The sequence below is a fragment of the Polypterus senegalus genome, chromosome 1, assembly GCF_016835505.1.
Source record: "Polypterus senegalus isolate Bchr_013 chromosome 1, ASM1683550v1, whole genome shotgun sequence".
NCBI classification, from domain to species: Eukaryota; Metazoa; Chordata; class Cladistia; order Polypteriformes; family Polypteridae; genus Polypterus; species Polypterus senegalus.
The window spans coordinates 5,218,456-5,241,930 of NC_053154.1; the positions used below are offsets into that span (position 1 = coordinate 5,218,456).

General features: G+C 44.7%; 1 protein-coding gene across 1 annotated transcript in view; it reads left to right on the plus strand.

Moving 5' to 3' along the window:
• The first annotated feature begins 11,352 nt into the window (after positions 1-11,352).
• Positions 11,353-23,475, plus strand: part of slc1a2b (solute carrier family 1 member 2b) — a 165,491-nt gene continuing 153,368 nt past the window's right edge. Inside the window, exon 1 of the mRNA XM_039743982.1 lies at positions 11,353-11,585. The gene's annotated coding sequence lies outside the window, so the exon portion shown is untranslated. The remainder of the gene's footprint in view (positions 11,586-23,475) is intronic.

Here is a 23,475-nt window from a genome sequence, read left to right on the forward strand (position 1 = left end):
ATGACACACGTAGATCCAGAGCCGATGTCTAAATGTGCAGCAACAGTGGACGCCATAATCTCTGATGAAGGCATCCTCCATGTCAATGTGGGCTTCTGTGAGCCAAAATCCTTTGGTGATCTTCAGCAGGCTTCACTTCCGCTACCCAAAGGATTCTCACTGTGGTGTGTTGTTCAAGAACGCCGTTTACCACGTCATTTTCAAATCACCTCTTCTCTTTGGTTTACCCCTAGTGAGGGACAGATCAGTACACCAGTCAGGGTGGGCCCTGCTCTATTGCTCATCCAGGATAAAGAAAGGTCAGCCAGGGAGCTGGGATGGTCCCCTTTTGAGCCAAGATGTGGATCCACACGTTTTGGCCTCCTAGCAGCCATGGAACGTCACACACTTGATAGGCTTGGGAGCCTGGAAGGTCAGGACAGTGGGCGACAGACTGCTATGGCCGGAGCACCACATCCTCATACCCTGGGTGGTAGCATTCTGTTAGGCGAGTGCCAGTATGGACAGCATGGGAGTGGAGGAGCCATAGAGCTGCCCTGTGGAGAGCGGGCAGATACCTGATGGCACAAGGACCCTTGTGGTCCTGTCTGACCTGGAAGTGCACTGGAGACACTCTGAGAGTCCGGCTTTAAAAGAGAGCCCCCCTCTTGACCTGGAGAGGAGCTGAATTAACACTTAACCTGGGAGGAATGGAGGAGAAAAGGAAAGAATAGAAAAAAAGAGAAGAAAAGAAAAGGATGTGAAATGATTGAATTGTGCATTACTGAGGTATTGTTTGCCAATAAAAAATAATCTTTGGTTGAAAACTTGACGGGTGGCACGGTGGTGCAGTGGTAGCACTGCTGCCTCGCAGTAAGGAGACCCGGGTTCACTTCTCCCCGTGTCTGCATGGGTTTCCTCCCACAGTCCGAAGACATGCAGGTTAGGTGCATTTTCGATCCTAAATTGTCCCTAGTGTGTGTGTTTGTGTGCCCTGTGGTGGGCTGGCGCCCTGCCCAGGGTTTGTTTCCTGCCTTGTGCCCCAGTGCTGGCTGGGATTGACTCCAGCAGACCCCCGTGACCCTGTAGCTTGGATATAGTGGGTTGGGTAATGGATGGATGAACACTTGACTGTCCTGATGTAGTCGTGTCACAGTTTCGGGAGCTGGTACGCCCCCTAGTGGCTGCATCTCATACAAATGGAATGAACGAAAAAAAATTTAATGATGCGATATAAAAAAAAAAAATCATACAAATATGGTACAGCCACAATATGCCAACCAAAAACATTTTAAGGTTCACTTACCACAGTTTAAAAAAATAACAAAAAAACAGAAAATACCCCAAGAATACCCCAAACGCTTCAGGTCAATTAAACCTCAAGCTAATAGACACCTAAACAGTTTGTTTCCTAGAGCCGTAGCCGTCACCCTCTCAAACCAGTCATTTAGCCGTCTTCTTTGTATATTCATGTGTTCTGTCAGCTACCAGGCCAGTAAGCTTAACTTGAATCTCAGGAAAATGAATGGAAGGAATTATTAAGGATAAGATTGAGCAGCACATGGCAAGGACAGGAGTTATTAGGAAAAGATAGCGTGGGGTCAGAAGAGGGAGGTCGAGTTTTACTAAATAGGCTGGAATTCTATGAGGAGGCAACACAAGGATACGACCAGAGAGGAACAGATGAGATTATTGATGTGGACTTTCAGAAAGCATCTGACGAGGTGCCACATGAGAGGGTGGGCATCACACTAAAAGAAGTGGCAGTTCAGGGTGTGGGGTGTAGATGGGTGAAGAATTGGCTCAGACACAGGAAGCAGAGGGTGATGGTGTGAGGAACCTCATCAGAACTGGCAGATGTTAAGAGTGGTGTCCAGCAGGGGGCAGTGCTGGTGTCGCTGCTATTTTTAATATCTATAAATGATTTAGATAGGAATATAAGTAACAAGATGGTTAAGTCTGCTGATGATACCAAGATAGATGGATTGGCAGATAATTTGGAATCTGTTATATCATCACAGCAGGACTTGGACAGCAGACATGATTGGGCAGATTTGTGGACGATGAAATTTAATGTCAGTAAATGTAAAGAATTACAAATAGGAAGTAAAAATGTGAGGTTTGAAAATCGAGAGTCCACCTCATGAGAAGGATTTAGGAGTCGTAGTGGACTCTAAGCTATTAACTGTCAGACAGTGTTCAGAAGCCATTAAGAAGGCTAACAGACTGTCAGGTTATATAGCGCCTTGATGTGTGGAGTACAAGTCACAGGAGGTTCTGCTCAGGCTTTATAACACACGGTGTGAGGCCTCATCTGGACTCCTGGGTGCAGTTTGGGTCTCCAGGCTACAAAAAGGAAATAACAGCACAAGAAAAGATCCAGAGAAGAGCAACTATGCTGATTCAGGGCTACACGGGATGAGTGATGAGGAAAAATTGACAGGTGGCAGTGTTCCTTAGCGCTGAACCCAATTAGGATACTTGCAGGGTGACATGGGAGTTGTAGTCCAGAAATTCAGCCCTGTTGGGGTCTTTAGGGTGCCCCCAGAGGACACTAATGAGACAGGACTGCCCTGCTTTTGTCACAAACAGTTTCTGGGGGATGAGTTACTAGGAAAGATAAAAAGAGCTGAGCCTTTACAGTTTATGAAAAAGAAGATGAAGAGGAGACCTGACTGAAGTGTTTTAAAATTATGAAGGGAATTAGTCCAGAGGATCGAGACGGTGACTTTAAAATGAGTTCATCAAGAACACGGGGACACAGCTGGAAACTTGTGAAGGGTAAATTTCACACAAACATTAGAAAGTTTTTCTTTACACAAACAACGATAGACACTTGGAATAAGAGACCAAGCAGTGTGGTAGAACTTTAGGGACTTTCAAAACTCGACTTGATTTTTTGGAACAAATAACTGGACAGGACTGTTTGGCTGAATGGCCTGTCCTTCTCTAGAGTGTTCTATTGTTCTAATGTACCATATGAAGGTGTGAGTGCGCGTGTGTGTGTATTTAGTGACCTGCAGGGTCTGCTCAGCTCCCCAAACCCAACGCAGACAGACTCAGAACACGCTTTTTTGATTTTTTCATGGAGGAAACACTTTACACTTGATTTCTGCCGGCACAGTGCAGTATAAAGCACAATAAGGACACTTGTCTTCTTTTTTCATCTTCTCTCCTTCTTTCTCCTTCCACCTCCATTCCTCCTCCCCTCTCTCTCCCTACCGACTCTGGCTCCCTGAATGAAGGCACTGGGATCCTTTTATGCCATACCTGGGAACACTTCTGGTAGCTCATTAGCTTTAGCAGGTAAAGCCCATTGTAGTAGGACTCTGCAGCCCCTGCAGCTCCCCCTGGTGGCACCCAACAGAGCTGTACCAAACTCCAACTCCCATGGAGCCCCGTGGGAACCTGATACACTTCTGTATCCCAGGGGTTGGCTTCCATCTATCACTCCAGGGGGTAGTAATGCCCTGAGAACGCTCAGGCATCCCGGCTGGCTAAGGGCCCTGGCCGTCCACCACAATGCATGCATACACACCACACACTCACACTTTCACCTGCACATCAGCATTTGCACGTCTCCTTTATGATTGCAGTACTCTGCAACTTTGTACAAGTTGTTTCTTTATTAACTAATATTTCTGTTAGCCCAGCCACAAGGGATGCACAAACCAGTGTGTTTCTTCGTGGGGGTCCCAAGCCCGGATAAATTGAGAGAGTTACGTCAGGAAAGGCATCCGGTGGAAAACTTTGCCAAATCAATATGCGGATAACAATACAAATTTCCATACCGGATCGGTCGAGCCCCGGGTTAACAACGACCGCCACCAGTACTGTTAGCCAATAGGGTGCTGGCGGTAATTGGGCTACTGTTGGCCGAAGAAGAAGAAGGAAAAGATGAGGGGGGAAACGTGTTCGGAGGCAGGAGGAGAGGAGGAAGGTAAAAAGAGTGGAACTGAGGGTAGGAACTTTGAATGTGGGCAGTATGACTGGTAAGAGAAGAGAGTTAGCAGATATGATGGAGAGAAGGACGGTTGATATATTGTGTGTGAAGAGACTAAATGGAAGAGGAGTAAGGCTGGGTGGATCGGAGGTGGATTCAAATTGTTCTATCATGGTGCGGATGGGAGGAGAAATGGAGTAGTTAGTTATTGTGAAGGAACAGCACGTCAAGAGTGTTTGGAGGTGAAAAGAGTGTCAGACAGAGTGAGGATTATGAAGCTGGAAATCAGAGGTGTGATGATGAATGTTGTTAGTGCATATGCACTGCAAGTTGGGTGTGCGATGGGTGAGAAAGAAGATTTTTGGAGTGAATTGGATGAAGTGGTGAACAGAAAGTGGCGATTGGTGTGGATTTCAGTGGGCATGTTGGTGAAGGGAACAGAGGAGACGAAGAGGTGATGGGTAGGTATGGTGTCAAGGAGAGGAATGAAGAAGGTCAGAGGATAGTGGATTTTGCCAAAGGGAGGAACATGGCTGTGGTGAATTCGTATTTAAGAAGTAGGAGGAACACAGGGTGATGTACAAGAGTGGAGGAAGATGCACACAGGTATATGACATCCTATGCAGAAGAGTCAATCTAAAGGAGATTTAAGACTGCAAGGTGGTGGCAGGGGAAAGTGTAGTTAAGCAGCATAGAATGGTGGTCTGCTGGATGACGCTGGAGATCAAGAAGAGGAAGAGAGTGAGGGCAGAGCCAAGGATCAAATGGTGGAAGATGAAAAAGGAAGACTGCAAGGTTGAGTTTAGGGAGAAGGTGAGACAGGCACTGGGTGGTAGTGAGGAGTCACCAGACAGCTGGGAAACTACAGCAGATGTAGTAAGGGTGACAGCAAGAAGGGTGCTTGGCGTGACATATGGAAAGAGGAAAGAGGAAAAGGAAACCTGGTGGTGGAATGAGGAAATACAGGAGAGTATACAGAGCAAGAGGATGGTGAAGAAGAAGTCGGATAATCAGAGAGATGCAGAAAGTAGACAAGAGTACAAGGAGATAAGGCACAAGGTGAAGAGAGAGGTGGCGAAGGCTAAAGAAAATGTGAATGATGAGTTGTATGAGAGGTTGGACACTAAGGATGGAGAAAAGAACCGGGTGGGCTCGACAAGAGGGACCGAGCTGGGAAAGATGTGCAGCAGGTTAGGGTGATAAAGGATAAAGATGGAAATGTACTCACAAGCGAGGAGAGTGTGTTGAGCAGATGGAAAAAGTACTTTGAGAGGCTGATGAATGAAGATAACGAGAGAGAGAAGAGGTTGGATGATGTGGAGATAGTGAATTCAGGAAGTGCAACGGATTAGCAAGGAGGAAGTAAGGACAGCTATGAAGAGGATGAAGAATGGAAAGGCCGTTGGTCCAGATGACATACCTGTGGAAGCATGGAGGTGTTTAGGAGAGATGGCAGTGGAGTTTTTAACCAGATTGTTTAATGGAATCTTGGAAAGTGAGAGGAAGATGAGGAGTGGAGAAGAAGTCTACTGGTGGGCCGATATTTTAGAATAAGGGGGATGTTCAGGACTGCAGTAACTACAGGGGGATGAAACTGATGAGCCACAGCATGAAGTTATGGGAAAGAGTAGTGGAAGATCAGTTAAGGAGTGAGGTGATGACTAGTGAGCAGCAGGATGGTTTAATGTCAAGAAAAAGCACCACAGATGTGATGTTTGCTCTGAGGGTGTTGATGGAGAAGTTTAGAGAAGTCTTTGTGGACCTGGAGAAAGCAGATGACAGGGTGACCAGAGAGGAGCTGTGGTATTGTATGAGGAAGTCGAGAGTGGTACAGGATATGTACGAGGGAAGTGTGACCATGGTGAGGTCTACGGTAGGCGTGACGGAGGTGGGATTACATCAGGGATCGGCTCTGAGCCCTTTCTTATTTGCAATGGTGATGGACAGACGAGATTAGACAGGAGTCCCCATGGACTGTGATGTTTGCTGATGACATTGTGATCTGTAGTAAGAGTAGGGAGCAGGTTGAGGAGACACTGGAGAGGTGGAGATCTGCTCTAGAGAGGAGAGGATTGAAGGTCAGTAGGACCACCAAGACAGAATACATGTGTGTGAATGAAAGGGAGGTCAGTGAAATGGTGAGGGTGAGGGGAGGAGAGTTGGTGAAGGTGGAGGAGTTTAAATACTTGGGATCAACAGTACAGAGTAACGGGGATTGTGGAAGAGAAGTGAAGAGGAGAGCAGGCAGGGTGGGATGGGTGGAGAAGACTGTCAGGAGTGATTTGTGACAGACGGGTATCAGCGAGAGTGAAAGGGAAAGTCTACAGGATGGTAGTGAGACCAGCTGTGTTATATGGGCTGGGGAAGGTGGCACAGGAGACATAGCTGGGAGGTGGCAGAGTTAAAGATGTGAAGATTTGTATTGGGTGTGATAAGGATGGACAGGATTAGAAATGAGGACATTAGAGGGTCAGCTCAGGTGGGACGGTTGGGAGACAAAATCAGAGAGGCGAGATGGCGTTGGTTTGGACATGTGCAGAGGAGAGATGCTGGGTATAATGAGAGAAGGGTACTAAGGATAGAGCTGGCAGGGAAGAGGACAAGAGGAAGGCCTAAGAGAAGGTTTATAGATGTGGTGAGAGAGGAAATGAAGGTGATGGGATTAATAGAATAAGATGCAGAGGACAGAAAGATATGGAAGAAGATGATCCACTGTGGCGACCCCTAATGGGAGCAGCCGAAAGAAGAAGTCAAAATCCTGTAATAAAAACAAACAAACCAACAAATAAATAAAGAAAGAAAGAAAGAAAGAAAGAAAAGTAAAATAATAAAAAATCTAAAATAAAATAATAATAATAATAAATAATAGAATAAATACAATATAAAATACAGTAAATAAGAATACAAAAGGGATTCTGATTCTCAAGATAAATATCTGTTGAAAAACATGTTTTTCACAAATTTCAAAGTTTTAAGTATTTCAAATCTGTATTGAAATCCTAAAAAACTGCAGATATCTCTTCAATATATCAGCCTATTAATATAAATGTGCAGTACATCCATGTAAAAATATTCAAAATAGATTGATATTTACAGAGCCTATTCGTAATCCTACATATTCCTAAAAGGGGTGACAATGTTCTAGAAGGCTCATGATTTTTTTTTTTCTTTAATTCATTTTCCACGCCCACTTCTCCTGGGCGGAGCCCCAGCAAGCTCAGGGTAGAAGGCGGAGCTGGCGGAGGAAACCCCCACGGTTGTGCAGACTCTGGGCAGGGAACACAGGGGACTTGAACGCTGGGCTACCGCTGCACTGCTTCAATGTAGCATGGGTTATTAAAATTGACACTCAGCTTATTTCAAGCTTTTTTTTTTTCACAATTACAGCGATGTACAACTTTACAAGATGTGCCGGTCTTATGCTTCCCACTGCTGGAGATTTTGAAATCTGAAATTCTGCACAGTGATTTGGAGATGCGTGGAGCTGGCAAAGAATGAAGGGTGGTGAGGATGTCTGAGTAGAGTGGTAACCACCAACTGACTAGTGACAAAAATAAATAAATACGGGCCTTGTGATACTCTCTGTGGTCTGGCAAGAGTGGTCAGTCAGGAGAAGATGGGACCACTCAAGGGACATTTTACTAGATGTCTTCATTCTTTTAGCAAATTTGATGTAACTAAATCCACTTCATATGTGAAGAACGTGACATTTACCTGCAGACCACAAGGGGTGTCTGTGAGTTGACACTCTTTTGCCACCTAGTGCTGTAACTAAGAGACGTTATTGTGATTTTCAGGGCATTTCAAGCTTTTCATTTTTTTTTTTTTTTGATTGTCATTGTAAGGTTTTTGGGTGGCACCCATTGCATAATTTGTACCCTACTTTCATGATTAGGGTCTGTGATAACTTGAATTGCGAAATAAAAACTAAATTGTGTTTGTCATTGGTAGGATTTAGGCTTAGGTTTACTGTTCTTATGTAAAGCACCAGACAAAACAGTTTTTATGCCAGAAGATATCTGGTATTTCAAAAAATCTGAAAATGCTGTCAAATGTGACTGTGTTTTTAGTAATTTCATTTTTTCACAGTGTATTACAATGATGCAAAAATGGACAAAAAAAAAATAAGTAGTTAAATACACACACACACACACATCTCTCTATAGGGCAGCACAGTGACACACACCCTGCGTGTAGTTTGCATGTTCTCTATTTGTAGCTAGAGATCCAGAAAGGGAGAAAATGAGTCACATATCTCAAAATACTTTTCTATTCCTAAGCTTTCAATAACCTGCCAGCTGTCCTCATCAGAGGAGAGTGAATAGACATGCAGGAATCAATGGCGACACACAGCAGGTTAATAAGGTGGGGTTGGGAAGGTGTGCTTCATAAAGTCTTTTTTAATAAATAGCGCATTTTCATACAAACAATGTAGCTCAAAGTGCTTTACAAGATGACAAAAAGATACTTATATGAAATGAAAAACAAAATAGATTAGGCCGTGATATTAAGGAATAAGCACCAAAGGAAAAAGGGTAAGGTCAGATGGCCAGTTTGGACAGAAAAAACCATATTGCTATATCTATATTGTCATTGGCTGGCGTTCCAGCCGGGATGGCTCGCGGTATCTTTCCCATGCGGGAGGCCAGGGGGGACCAATCACATGAACTATTTGCTCCCCCGATACAATAGGTGGCAGTCTTCCTGGGCTGTGGTGACTGTGTGAGTAACCACAGGGCAGGCTGGGAATTGCAGTCCCATGAGACAGCCCTGTCATGGTCCATGGGTGCCACCAGGGGGAGCTGCACTTTAAGGAACCCCCGTCTGACCTGGAAGCGCTCCCTTGATGCAATGTGATGGCACCAGAAGTGCTCCCTGGTCCAGTATTAGAAAAGCTGAGTTACCTGTATGGGTGGTGATGTGACATCAGGAGGAGAGTGGATGTGGCTACCTGGGAGGTGTGGAAGGAGACAAGAAGATTTCGTGTTAGTGGAAGGAGATATGAAGATTGTGGAAAAGATTTGGAGGTGCTGTCAAAGGTGTCTCCATCCGCAGGACTGCCGCTCATTGGAAGTTGGATTTGTTTTTTCACGGCTCTAGAGCAGACTCTTCTAACCCTTTCCTTTATCAATGATCATTTCTGCCGCTCATTAACTTCATATCCCTTCATTTTAATTCAATTATTATTTTTTAAGATTCAGTCCTGTGAATTGCTTTGATTTTTCCTTAAATGACACCCAAACAGAAATGAGATGTGAAGTCAGTGGGTCCACAGATGACCAGCTAAGTGTGGGCCTCAGACTCTTAACCAGTTTCTGAATTAATTGCTGACTTTTGTCGTTCACTAAACCTGTTCTTTATCTCCATGCCTTGTTGCTGCTCTCATTCTGCTACAGCAGACATTTCCAAAACTGTTGATTTTCTTTTTTTTCCATGCAAGAACACCGTCTGTCCAAATGTTTTGTGGATCTGAGCAGATCAACATCACTGAGACCCTCACCTTTCTTTATTTTCAGATGATGTATGATGGATGCAGGTTAGCTGATGATGCATTGGCTTATTGTATGTCATTATTGTTTGACTGCTAATTATGGACACAAAAAAAAGAAAAAATTAAGGGGTCTGAGTCTTAAATGGCAATTCAATTAAAATGAAGGGAATAGATGTTAATTAGCAGTAAGAAATAAAAAAGGTTAGGAGGAAAACCTGCAGCCACAGTACAATACAATACAATTTATTTTTGTATAGCCCAAAATCACACAAGAAGTGCCGCAATGGGCTTTAACAGACCCTGCCTCTTGACAGCCCCCCCAGCCTTGACTCTCTAAGAAGACAAGAAGAAGCCCCCCAAAAAACCCTTGCAGAGAAAAAAAATGGAAAAAACCTTGTGAAAGGCAGTTCAAAGAGAGACCCCTTTCCAGGTAGGATGGCCATGCAGTGGGTGTCAAAAAGAAGGGGGTCAATACAATACGATACACAGAACAGAACAGAACACAAGCAATCCTCAATACAATATAAAAATAAAGTAGCCCTCCAGGATCGGACTTGGAGACCCCTGCACTAGAGATTTCATGTGTGTAAATTTCCTAGGAGATCAGCTGTTATAGAAATCCTCAAAACCAACAATCATGCCACTGTCCAAATACCCAAGATCCCATTCGGGAGTTTGATGTGCCCATGAACTGAAGCTCCTGACCTGCATCTGCCTGACCTTATGCATTGTACTGCTGCTGCAGCTGCCACTTGATTGGCTGGCCAGATAATAGTATGGCTAAGCAGGTGGACACGTGATCCTAAGAATTCACTCAGTGCGCGCATCGGACTGTTATTATTATAAACAATAGGACGATTATTATTAAGAAGGCATATTTCCACAGTCCTTATTTAACGATCTTTACATGCGTGCGCGCGATGATTCTTACATATTAAGGGACACGTGACGTGCCTTTATTGAACACTTTAACATCCTTCGAGCGTCGCTATCGATTTGCTGTCCTGAAGCTGTCGCTTTCTCGTGATTCCTATCGAATGAGTAGCTGGTGGTGTCTTCATGCCAAGCGCTTCTTCGTGATGGCATCGGCGGGAGTAGTTTGGTTTAAATGAGACACCACGGCAGCTCGCTTCGTTAACAACTAGTCCAGAGAATTAAACCGATCACGTCAAACGCGCTTTTCTTTCTTTCTTTCTTTCGTTCGTTCTTTCGACACCGACTCGTACCGCCACCTCATCTTTTTTTCGGCATTAAAGCGCATTTTACCAGCGCAGCTTCATCGTGGACCTCGGTTACAAAGCTCATTTAAGAAGACCCCGGTGGTGCCAGTTCACTTACTGTATAATAAAATACAAAAACAGTAATGAAAAACAAAAAAAAAACAAAAAAACTGGAGCCCTGGTTTGTAAGGAAACGAGGCTGAAGTGCCATTGAACGGAATTGCATGTGCTGCCGGCGACTCAAGGCGAACTGGGGGATGGGGTTATGCGAGCGAAGGTGGCTTCTCAACAGACGCCAATGGCCACCTCTAGGCTCGGGAATTAAGAGGCTCCTTCACCTGGCCATGTGACAGCGCTAGAAATAGAGGGAGTGAAAGCGCCTGCAAATCCCATCATTGACGACTAAGAAAATCTTAGCCGGGAGTTTGACCCCTGAGCCCAGAGCAGCCCTAAGCTTGAATACCCCCGAATAGCGAGAAAAGAAACCACTGTATAAGGGGTGCTGGCTGGTATCGAAAAGCGAGCTAAAATCGTTCAAAAATATATAAGGGGGCGGCGTATACATACAAGAGGGTGTGTGTACCGCGGATGAAGACCAAAAATCCGGATAACGTGAGAGAGCGAGCGAGCGATAGAGAGAGAGAGAGAGAGAGAGAGAGAGAGAGAGAGAGAGAGAGAGAGAGAGAGAGAGAGACAGGACGCAACTGCCGCTCGCTCGTTCATTCAGAGGATTGTTGTGAACGGAGATCCACGGATTACAGAGAGCGCCGCTTCGCTCTCCACAGTTTATGCACCGGCTAGCTCGCTTTCGCATTTTTTTTGTTTGTTCTTTAAATAATAATTATTTTTGCCGTCTGACTCAACAATAAGCTACATGATTCTATAGTGAGGACTCCGGGAAACTTGAGTTTGCATCTTCGAAAGCAGTTTCTACAAATCTTTCAATTTAAAGGTGAGTGGCATTCCTTCATTTGTAGAATATAATAAGTCGTTTGAAATGTGACTGGACTTCAGTTACTTTGTGTGGACCTAACTGTCACTAATTGCGACTTGTAATTGAAATGTTTTGTTACCCGACAGACAGACAGATAGATAGATAGATAGATAGATAGATAGATAGATAGATAGATAGATAGATAGATAGATAGATAGATAGATAGATAGATAGATAGGATTTTAACGAGTCTTTATGCTTTAGACTCCCACAGCTCTGGTTTGTCCGAGATGCCAGCATCTTTTCAGGCATGTTCCATACGCCGCGAGCAGTGGGTGCGTTGCGCGTTGTTATTTATCGTGCATTGTGTGCACGCGAGTGACAAACGGCTGCCTGTGGGAAAGGGATGGCTGCTGTTTGATCCCTGTCACGATTCGATACATCTGTAACTCCCTGGGTAATCCTTCTTATATCATCCCTCAGCTTTGTCAGCTCCCATCAAGGGGAACCTCTCCTGATGACTAATTCACCATGGGCGGGGGTTGTTAACGGGAGGGGGGAGTGTGGATGGGTGGTGGAGGTTAGAGGTAAGCTACGGACTTAACAGAGTGACAAATGAAATAAAAAGAACAAAAAAAAAAACGCATCGGACCACTCAAGTCAGTATTAATGTAAGCTTAGAAAGTCAGGGGTGCAATCAGGAAGGTACGTCTCTGTTTAGGGACCACCTTTATCAAGTGTGGGTGACCCCAAAGGCGAAAGGTGCTTTGTTAAGTCGTGTTGTCTTTGTTTACGTGTGTAAAGGTAGATTCGTAAAATACCAGACTTCGCAGACGACGTTGTGGTGTGTCAGGCAGCATTTTTGTAAAACTTGCAGAATTTTCGATTTACTCGGGAGTGCAATAAGCACCTAAAGGCAAAAACATTTATTAATTTAAATTCAGCTTGTACGGTATGAATACGTAAGGATTTGGTGTGTGTGTGTGTGTGTGTGTGTGTTATTATATATACAGGGTTGGGCAAAAGTAGGTTTACAGATGTTCGCATGGAAAAGACACGCAGGTTATGATTATTACAATAGCTTTATTAACTCAATTATAGTAAATAATACAATAATTAATAATACAAAGATAAACTCTGTGTTTGGCGTACTCTCAACTGTAAACCTATATTGCCCACCCCTTTATACGCACACACACACACACATAAATCAACATGTAGGCGGAGTGGTGGCTCTGAGGCTAGGGATCTGCACTGGCTATCGGAAGGTTCCCGGTTCAAATGCCAAAAAGGGACTCTGTTGGGCCCTTGAGCGAGGCCCTTAACCTGCAATTGCTGAGCGCTTTGAATAGTGAGAAAAACGCTATATGAATGCAAAGAATTATTATATGTTGACACCCTGCCCAGGATTGGTTCCTGCCTTGTGCCCTGTGGTGGCTGGGATTGGCTCCAGCAGACCCCCGTGACCCTGTATTCGGATTCAGCGGGTTAGGCAATGGATGGATGGATGGATAATATGTGTGTGATTAAAGGGTTATATTGTATGATAATATATTTTATTATATTATATATCCTCATTAATTCAGTGAAGTGCCGGAGCCTATCCTACAAGAAGCAGCCCTGGTTGCGATGCCAGCCCTTCAGCGGCCCCGCACATTCACGCACACAGCGCAGATCCGCTAATTAACGCTCACGTTTCTGGCACGCACTGTAGGGTTTGTGCCTGGCGGATTGTGTTTGTCTGCATGCGTCTTATACCGTGTATGTGCGAGTGCCTGATTCAGGGCGCTGATCCTTTCCTGTTAAACAGTTTTGTGTTTCTCTTAAATGGAAAGTGGCTGTATCGTAACAATAAATGCTTTCTAATAAAATGAGCGTGCGCTATCACGAGCACGAAGCGGGATTAAAAAACAAACAAACGGTTAGATCTGTATAAGCAGAGTGCCATCACCTCATCAGTCAATAAAGCCCCGATCAGCGCACATCGATGTGAGAGAACCTGCTAAGCGGCTGGCCGACCTGCACAGCATCGCCGTACACACGGGCAGGCAGCGCGGCTCCGTGGAGCGAGTCGATACAAATCAAATAGCGTTCTGGGCTATTGAGTCCTCATTGAATTATAGCACCGAGCGGCTGACTGTTTGCTAATTTAAAGTGATAACACAGCTGTTAATATTAAACCTCCCCTTACTCACCCGCCCCCTTCACACGCGCACACACTGAAGTGAAGACCCCCCCCCAGCAGCACCTCAGCTCGTGCCTCTCATGTCTAACCGTACTTATCTTCTGAAACTTGTATACGATTTGTTATCTCATTTCTCATTTTGTGCGCACATAGAGTTCTCTGAACTGACTGGCTGTCTAGACACACATATTGTGGATCTGATTTGTAAACAAGACATTATAAAAAAAAACACAAGTGCCTGAAAATATTATTAAGGCTCAGGACTAACAGGACTTAAAAATGGAATCAGAGAAATGAATGGAGATAAACACAAAAAGATGAGGGGGCCCGCTGTGTGCGAACGGCGCCCCTGTTGTAAGCGCGTATTTCCCGGCGCATTCACTTGTAAAGCACAGGCGCGATCCGATTGATGTAAATGTCAGAGAATTTAAGGGGACTTTGAAACGTGTGATGGAGCAAAGTGCACCGTGCAGGCCAGAACGGGAGATGAGATGACAATGAGAGGCACAAGGCAAGATATGCAGATACTTTAAAAATGAGTTTTTGAAAGAGAATTACATATAAATGGCCGCGATAGATAGATAGATAGATAGATAGATAGATAGATAGATAGATAGATAGATAGATAGATAGATAGATAGATGTGAAAGGCACTATATAATAGATGGACAGATAGATAGATAGATAGATAGATAGATAGATAGATAGATAGATAGATAGATAGATAGATAGATAGATGTGAAAGGCACTATATAGATAGATAGATAGATAGATAGATAGATAGATAGATAGATAGATAGATGTGAAAGGCACTATATAGATAGATAGATAGATAGATAGATAGATGTGAAAGGCACTAGATAGATAGATAGATAGATAGATGTGAAAGGCACTATATAGATAGATAGATAGATAGATAGATAGATAGATAGATGTGAAAGGCACTAGATAGATAGATAGATAGATAGATAGATAGATAGATAGATAGATAGATAGATAGATAGATGTGAAAGGCACTATATAGATAGATAGATAGATAGATAGATGTGAAAGGCACTATATAGATAGATAGATAGATAGATAGATAGATAGATAGATAGATAGATAGATAGATAGATAGATAGATAGATAGATAGATAGATAGATATGAAAAGTGCTATATTGAGAGATAGAAAGTCCTCAGTGTTGTCGTGTCAGAGATGTGCAGCGTTGTTCAGAAGGGCACCCAGTTTTCTATGACAGTTGCGCCCCCTGCTTGCTAAGAAGAGTATCGCGGTCCAGATTAACTTCACAGGGTTGAGCCATCACTGGAAAGGGTACCATCCTACTGTAGGGCACACTGGCACACACATGCACACTCAAGCTTATCCAGTTGTGAATCGTCAATTGATTTACCACACAAATCAGAAAAACCTGTGTAGACTTTGTGAGAGTTGGTATCATCCAAGTGGACAACATCTGGGCAAGTGATTCATATCCAAGGAAAATGGATCGATGAGGCAGCCATGCTAATCACTGTGTCACATTTATCTTAAGTATGTATAAAGACTTATTAGTTTTCATTGAACATAAAGTAAAACAGTTACAAATAGCAATCAGTTTGTTTTTCCATATGTTTATTGTTATTAGGTTGGCTGCTCCCTTGCGTTGATTGTTTTATGTTCTCCCTGTGCGTGTGTGTGGGTTTCCTCTCACAGTCCAAAGACATGCAGGTCTGGTGGATTAGCCCCGGCCCTTGTGTCCGTGTGTCTCTGTCTGTCTGTATGTGTGTGTGTGTGTGTGCCCATCCTGCGATGTGCTGGCACCGTGTCCAGAGTTTGTTTCTGCCTTGAACTTTATTCTTGCTGAGGTGGGCTCTAGATTTCTCGTGACTCTGCTCTGGATAAGCAGGTTTATAAAAGGCACGGATGGATTTTTGTTAATATTTAAGAAACAAGAAATTCAGCGAGCTCAGCACACGGTTAGTAAAAATGATTTATTCATGGGAATAAAATATCTTGATATTGTGGCATTTTTACATGACTCAAAAACAGATTTCTAAGAAGAAAAGTAATTAATCCCTGTGGGACTGTTTTATATTATGTTAGTACTTCAGATTGGTTTTTTTTAAAGAATCAATAAATTCTACAGTGAATACAACACATGTGATCTTAATTAGTGGACAGAACTCATCTTGTGTTGGGTCCACGTCAGGGATGGTTTCTGCGAGGATGGACACTGGCTTCCTGGCATCCCACTTCAGGTAGAAGGATAGTATAAGGGTGCCAAGATAAGCAGACAACTCACAGAGTCAAAAAGTTGGGGTACCCCCATGGCAACCCCTTTGAATCATAAAAAAAAAAAAATGGCCAAGATATAACTCAAACAGAAAAATAATAATTCAAGGTTTTAGCACTCGAGTAGGCATGCAGGACCTCTGACCTTTGCTAGAGTCAGTTTGTTATGAGATGCCCCCTTCCAGGAATGGGCCAGTTTATTAGGGCGGGGACTGGAAGGGGCAGAGTTATTTCTTGGCAGTGGGGTGGAGTTTTACTTGGCAGTGGGGTGGAGTTTATCTTGGCAGTGGAGTGGGTTTTATTCTGGGCTGTGGGGTGGAGTTTTTTTTGGATGGCTGGGTGGGATCACTCGTTCTACTTTTTTTGTCTTGGCTACAGAGAAGGAAGGAGACAATGATGTTGATGCCGGCGCCCCCTCTCGTCCTGGGGTGGAACTGCTTACCTTACCAGACCCAGGAAGGTGGTCCCCAGACAGTAGAATGATAAAAAGTACTTTATTGTGTAATGTTAGGGGACATTTGGTTTTGTTAGAAGCTTAAGAAATATTATAACAAACAATAATCAAATTTTATTTGTCACCTACAATTATACACAAGATCAAGGTCACAATCAGTCAGTCTCCAACCCAGTATATCCTAACACAGGGGTCTGCTGGAGCCAATCCCAGGGTGCAAGGCAGGAAACAAACCCCAGGCAGGGCAACAGCCCACCGCAGGGCACACACACCAAGCATACATTAGGGACAATTTAGGATCAGCAATCCACCTCACCTGCATGTCATTGGACTGTGGGAGGAAACCCATGCAGACACAGGGAGAACATGCAAACTCCACACAGGGAGGACCGGGGAGGCGAACCCGGGTCTCCTAACTGTGAGGCAACAGCGCTACCACTGCGCCACCGTACCGCCTGGTGAAACGTTTAATTACAGAAGCTCAAGAAAAATATAAATATTATAAGAAACCTTCCCCAAAATCTTCCCCCCACCAAAACACACACAAGATCTTCCAGCAGCTGCTGCTGCTGTCTGTACCAGGTGTGTACTCTAGGTGGCAGTGTGATGTGCTCAGATCAGCCTACATTTGACATTTATGTGACATTTAAAGACATTAATTAACAGCCTTTGGGCACTGCAGGTCCAGCTTATTGTGTCTACAAACTGAACATACCAAGAGAGGTCTGCTCCATCCAAAGTGTGTTCCTTCCAAAGATCCCCTGGTTGAAGTCCCCAGCATTTGTGAGACTGAGTGTTGGAAGCAAAGTGAATCATTTCTGTCACAGGTGGCCGTCAGAGGGTCATGAATTGGGATCGTTTATCCTGGTAGTGCAGGGCAGTGGGTTGCTCGCTTCACCAAGGGGGTCTTCCAGCTCTGAAGATTTTACTCAGTGCCTCCCCACTATGACAGTCACGCTCAACTTTCCAGAGACTTATAAGGGAAGTGAACGGTGACTTCCAGCTGTATGGCTGTTAATACAGTCATATGAAAAAGTTTGGGAACCCCTCTTAATTCTTTGGATTTCTGTTTCTCATTGGCTGAACTTCCTTTTAATATCTGACATGCCTTATGGACTCAGTAGGATTTCAGCAGTGACATGAAGTTTATTGGATTAACAGAAAATATGCAATATGCATCATAACAAAATTAGACAGGTGTGTAAATGTAGGCACCCAACAGAGATATGACATCAATACTTAGTTGAGCCTCCTTTTGCTCCTTTTAGCCTCTCGACGCTGTCCTCCTATAGCCTGTGATGAGTGTCTGGATTCTGGATGGAGGTATTTCTGACCATTCTTCATGCAAAATCTCTCCAGTTCAGTTCAATGTGATGGACAGCCTGCTAAAAAATCATCCCATTAATTGTCGATGATATTCAAGTCAGGGGACTGTGATGGCCATTCCAGAACATTGTACTTCTCCCTCTGCATGAATACCTTTGTAGATTTCCAACTGTGTTTTGGGTCATCGTCTTGTTGGAATATCCAACCCCTGCTTAAGTAACTTCAACTTTGTGACTGATGCTTGAACATTATCCTGAAGAATTTGTTGATATCGGGTTGAATTCATGCGACCCTCGGCTTTAACAAGGGGCCCAGTCCCTGAACTGGCCACACAGCCCCACAGCATGATGGGACCTCCACCAAATGTGACAGTAGGTAGCAGGTGTTTGTCTTGGAACGTGGTGTTCTTCTTCCGCTTTTTGTTCTGACCAAATAAGTCCATTTGTGTCTCATCAGTCCAAAGCACTTTGTTCCCAAATGACTCTGGCTTGTCTAAACGAGTATTTGATACAACAAGCGACTCTGTTTGTGGCGTGAGTGCAGAAAGGGCTTCTTTCTCATCACCCTGCCATACAGATGCACTGAATTGTAGAACGATGTCCAGATACACCATCTGCAGCGAGATGTTCTTGCAGGTCTTTGGAGGTGATCTGTGGTTGTCTGTCACCATTCTCACAATCCTGTCTCTTCATATGCCACTCTTGTATTTTACTTGGCCTGCCAGACCTGCTGGGTTGGTTTAACAGCAACTGTGCCTGTGGCCTTCCATTTCCTGATTCCATTCCTTACAGTTGAACCTGACAGTTTAAACCTCTGAGATGGCTTTTTGTAGCCTTCCCCTAAATCACGAGACTCAACAATCTTTGTTTTCAGATCTTTGGAGAGTTGCTTTGAGGATCCCATGCTGTCTGTCACTCTTCAGAGGAGAGTCAAAGGGAAGGAAGCACAACTTGTAATTGACCACCTTAAATACCTTTGACCACTCATGACTGGACACTCCTGTCTATGAAGTTCAAGGCTTAACGCGCTCTTTTCCAACCAAGTAATCAGCATTGAGCAGTGACAGGCATTCAAATCAAATGTTTTTCACATTTGATTTCATTTCATACTTCAGACTGGGGCGTGAGAGAAAGCAGAAATGGGTCACTGGTCCTCTTGGGAACTGTGTATAAAAAAAGAAGAGGTAGTCAATGACAGCACCCCCTCTCTGTGCGGGGTGGAAATGTTAGAACTCGAGGAGCCGTTAAGATGTCCCCTATACACATAGGTGCCTGAGAGAAAGCTAAAATGTTAGAGCGATAATAGACCTCCTCCTGGCAGCCTCTCTCACAGAACTTAAGGAGCCATTAAGATGTTCCCTATGCACTGTCCACATGTGTCACCATGCTGTGAGACAGCACATGGGATGGATTGGCATCCCAGCCTGCATAGATTATGGTTTCTTGCCAGGTAGGAAGGCCATAACAGAAGGACAAAGATTGACGGATGTCCCAACTGGGATGAGTGTTGGATCCTTACAGGGGTGGGAATCCATAACAGAAGTTTTGAGGATGGAATGTGTGGTAAATAGCAGGCCTTGACACACAAAGAGGTTCGGGGCAGCCTCCTGTCTACTTGAGAAAATGGTCTTTACAGTCAAGAGTCCAAAACAGAACTGACCAGGTTAGAAAACATGGCAGATATGTAGAGTGAAATGGCAGGAAGAGGAGGGATCTTGGGACTGTAACCGGAAATGAGGTCATCGGGCTATGGTTTCGTGGAAGGAGGAACCAAAAATGAGGACGGCCCCAGGCAGAATTTAATGCATTTCGTCTGCGGGATGATAAGAGAAAAGGATTAATCCCCTCCACTAACCCCTGGTCTGACTGAGAATAACCTTCTTTTGAGTCCTTTAGCTGCCTCCCATGCGCCCGTGTGTGACAAAAGACATACCAGCCGTGATAGATGCTGGTTCCTTATCAGGACGGGACACCCGAAGAACAGATGGTGGTGTCTATGAAGCAGGATTAGGTGTGCCCCCGGTAAACTTGGTGGCAGCGTCCCACTCAGGGGGCTACAATACGAATACCCACAGTGCAGGCTGGGAATTGTAGTCCCATGGGACAGCTCTGTTGGGCTTTCTGGGGGATGCTATGGGGAGCAACCTTACCCCTTCTTTGAGAGACTTCCTCATGACCACTAATGGGCTCCCAAGGTGCAATGCTGTGACCCCGGAAGGACTCCTGGGTCCAGCGTAAAAAGAAGGCATCTTCTTCTCTATGGTAGTCAGAGTTGAGAGGAGGCAGATGAGACAATGTGAGAGGTGTGGAAGGAAGAAACGAAAAGCCTGCTATTGTATGGTGTTACCTGGGAAGAGGATTCAGAAACTCCATGTATTTGAAGCCAGGGCTGTTCTGTCTAGTTGTGTCTTAGCATTATGGCTTTATATTGTGTGGCGGGTGATCGGGTCCCATGCCTGGCCGGGACACTCCTTCTGCATATGTCCCAGGGGAGCAGCCATGGGCTCCTCAGTACCTACCCTGGGACGCTTGGTGGCAGCCTCCCTGGGTGACGTTGGTGCCTCAGTTTCCCGCATGGCTCCATGGGAGATGGAGTTCTCCACAACCCTGTGGGGATCTGGGGTGACCGCCAGGGGGTGCTGCATGGACCCCGGAGCCTTTATGGACACCTGCACAGTCCCACCCGGAAGTGCAATTAGCCACAGGTGATCAAACATCTGGAGCACTTCCGGGTGGGTTATAAATAGGGCTAGCATCCATCACTAAGGAGCCAGATTCGGGAGGAAGAGGATAAGGTTGCCTGAGAGGAGTGGTGGTGCCAAAGGAAGGGTTGGTTGAGCCCATGAGCCAGGAGATTGTGGGGGGGAGCATCAAGAGTCAAAGTCTTAGAATGGCGTTAAAGGCACTGGGAAAGTCAAAGAACACAATCCTGAGTGTGCTGCTGGGTTTGTCCAAGTGGTAGCAGATGAGATGAGAGCATCCTCCATACCTGTATGGGTCAGATAGGTAAACTGCAGTTTGAGGACCAGCCTCTCAAAGGTCATCATGATGCATGAAGTAAGGGACAGGTGGTCTGAAGTGTTTGGGACCACTGGGATGGAGTTGCTTTGGCACTGGATATTTGCCACAGCTGGGGAACCTCCTGCAAATTCAGGGGAAGGGAGAAGAGATTCAGGAGGACCGGCAGATCTTTGAAGAAGGCAAAGGCTCATTTTCATTTTACTGCCTCACGGCACAACAATAAATAAAGACATAGACAAAAAACGGAAATGGAGATAGAAACCGATGTTAAGACGCGTTTCCACTTTTGTTTTCACAAATCTTTGACTTGATTTCGGTACGGATTTCATTTTCTTTTCTTTTTTTTTTTTTAATATCTGAGACAAGCCCATTAGGTTGAACCACAATGAAATGAGAAAATCAATCATGTAGCTGATGGCCCATCAGGGACAGCCATAAACCAGCCGCACCAAAGCAATCAGCAGCACTGGGCTGCAATATCGTTCAATTACATGTGACAATGCTGCTCCTCAAAATGGTGCTGGTGGTGTGGGGGGTGACAGCAGCTGTGTGGACGCACAACTCACATCTTCTATAATATCAGAAAAGTCTCACTCATGCCCTGAAATGGCCCTGCACCTTGTCCAGGACTGCGTCAGAGCTCCTGGGACAGTTTGCAGCCATCTGAGTGAATTGGGCCTGACATTGTGGGCTCATTTATAATCATCACACAGTAGCGTGCTGCATGGCGTTGTCTACACATCAAGTGCGCCCACGGTGTCTGTGTGATATGCGAGCAGATGCGAGACGGTTCTTCAGCACTTCCCTTTGACTATTAATGGCTGGATTGGGACGTTTATTTTTCTTGTATACCTTCCATATTTTACTCAGCCCCCTAAGGACCTTTATAGAATTGCATGGGCTTTCAGTGATGGATGGTTGGCCCAAGTATGTGGCTTTAGCAGTTCCTACTTATATTTTCTTATTCCACCATATGAAATAATGATTTTCAATTGCCACCCCCCAACCCCATAGTACCATCAAACTCTTCACTTTTACTGGCCAGGTCACCCAGTCCATGAATCCTTTGTCCAGCTCACCTCCAGACTCTGCCTTCAATGTGTTCATCTCAGTACACATCTAATAATTCTTTGCATTTATATAGCGCCTTTCTCACTACTCAAAGCGCTCAGCAATTGCAGGTTAAGGGCCTGCCTCTCTACCAGGACCACAACTACCTCTGGGGTCAGGGCTATTTGTCATTGAAGCATGAAGCACAACTCTCTGTAGATATTGTGAGTCGGACTCTCCATAACTAAATCCACCAAACCAGGCTGGGGTCTTCTCTTGCCAACCCAGAGTCAGCCAGTCCAAACGGCTACCCTGCAGGCTTCAGCCTAGACAGGCCTAATGTAGAGATGTCTCTAAGTTTAATTTTTCTCAGGCTGCCCTGAAGCTAGAAATCTACTTTTGGTGTTGTTTTGTGGTTTGTGCCACCCAAGGTGTCTAATTCTGTAATCAGAATTTTAATTAAAGCTTTCATTGTTTTGTAACAGAAACATATAAATATCAAAACATCAATATACTGTAAATACAGTAGGAAAGGTCTGTACGATGTAGGATATGTTTTGAAATAGTCAGCAATGGACAACCTAATGTCACACCTGGGACAACGGACGCATGTGTCTTTGCACACTTTTCTTATGTTTTCTCCTTTTGCTTAAGCACGAGAGGGTAGGATGTCATTGCCTGATTCAAAACGACCCATACCACCCATGTCTTATCATAGGCTGTGTGAGATATGGCCGGCCATTCATCCCAGCCAATACCCCCAGGCCGCCAGATGGAGCCCTCCTTGCAGCATAGAGGTGCCCCGAATGCCAGCAGGGAATCATGGACAGTGGAGTCATAATACACAGCCCTGCTGGATACCATGGGGGCCGCCAGGAGTCGCTACAGGGAGGCCCAGGGATTTATATTTTCCATACAGCCCGGAAGTATTTCAAAGTCACGGGAATGGAAGAAATGATATACTTCCGGGCTGAAGAAAAAAGAGAAATTTTACCTGACCTGTCCTACTCATCCCTCATGCCATATCCATCCAATGCATCATACTGCCCTCTAGTGGTATCCTTCTTCTTGCACTGGCATAAAAGCTTCAGCAAACACCAGCTCTTGTTTCTCTCCACTCTTCTTATACCTTCTTGCTTACACGCTCTCCTCTTCAGCTGGCTGTCCTCTTCAATTTATAACAAAGCAGAAACTTGTTATAACATCTGAAAATTATTTCTAGTGAATTACACTATGAAATATAAGTAATCAGTGGATGTGGCCATCTCGATCCCCACCACTGTCTCACTGGGTGAAAGAATTTGATGAGGTGCCACATGAGAGGTTGGGCATCAGACTTAAAGAAGTGGCAGTTCAGGGTGTGGGGTGTCGATGTGTGCAGAATTGGCTCAGACACTGAGGGTGATGGTGTGAGGACCCTCATCAGAACTGGGATGTTAAGAGTGGTGACCAGCAGGGGGCAGTGCTGGGCCACTGCTATTTTTAATATATAGAAATGATTTAGATAGGAATATAAGGAACAAGCTGGTTAAGTTTGCTGATGATACCAAGATAGGTGGATTAGCAGATAATTTGGAATCCGTTATATCATCACAGA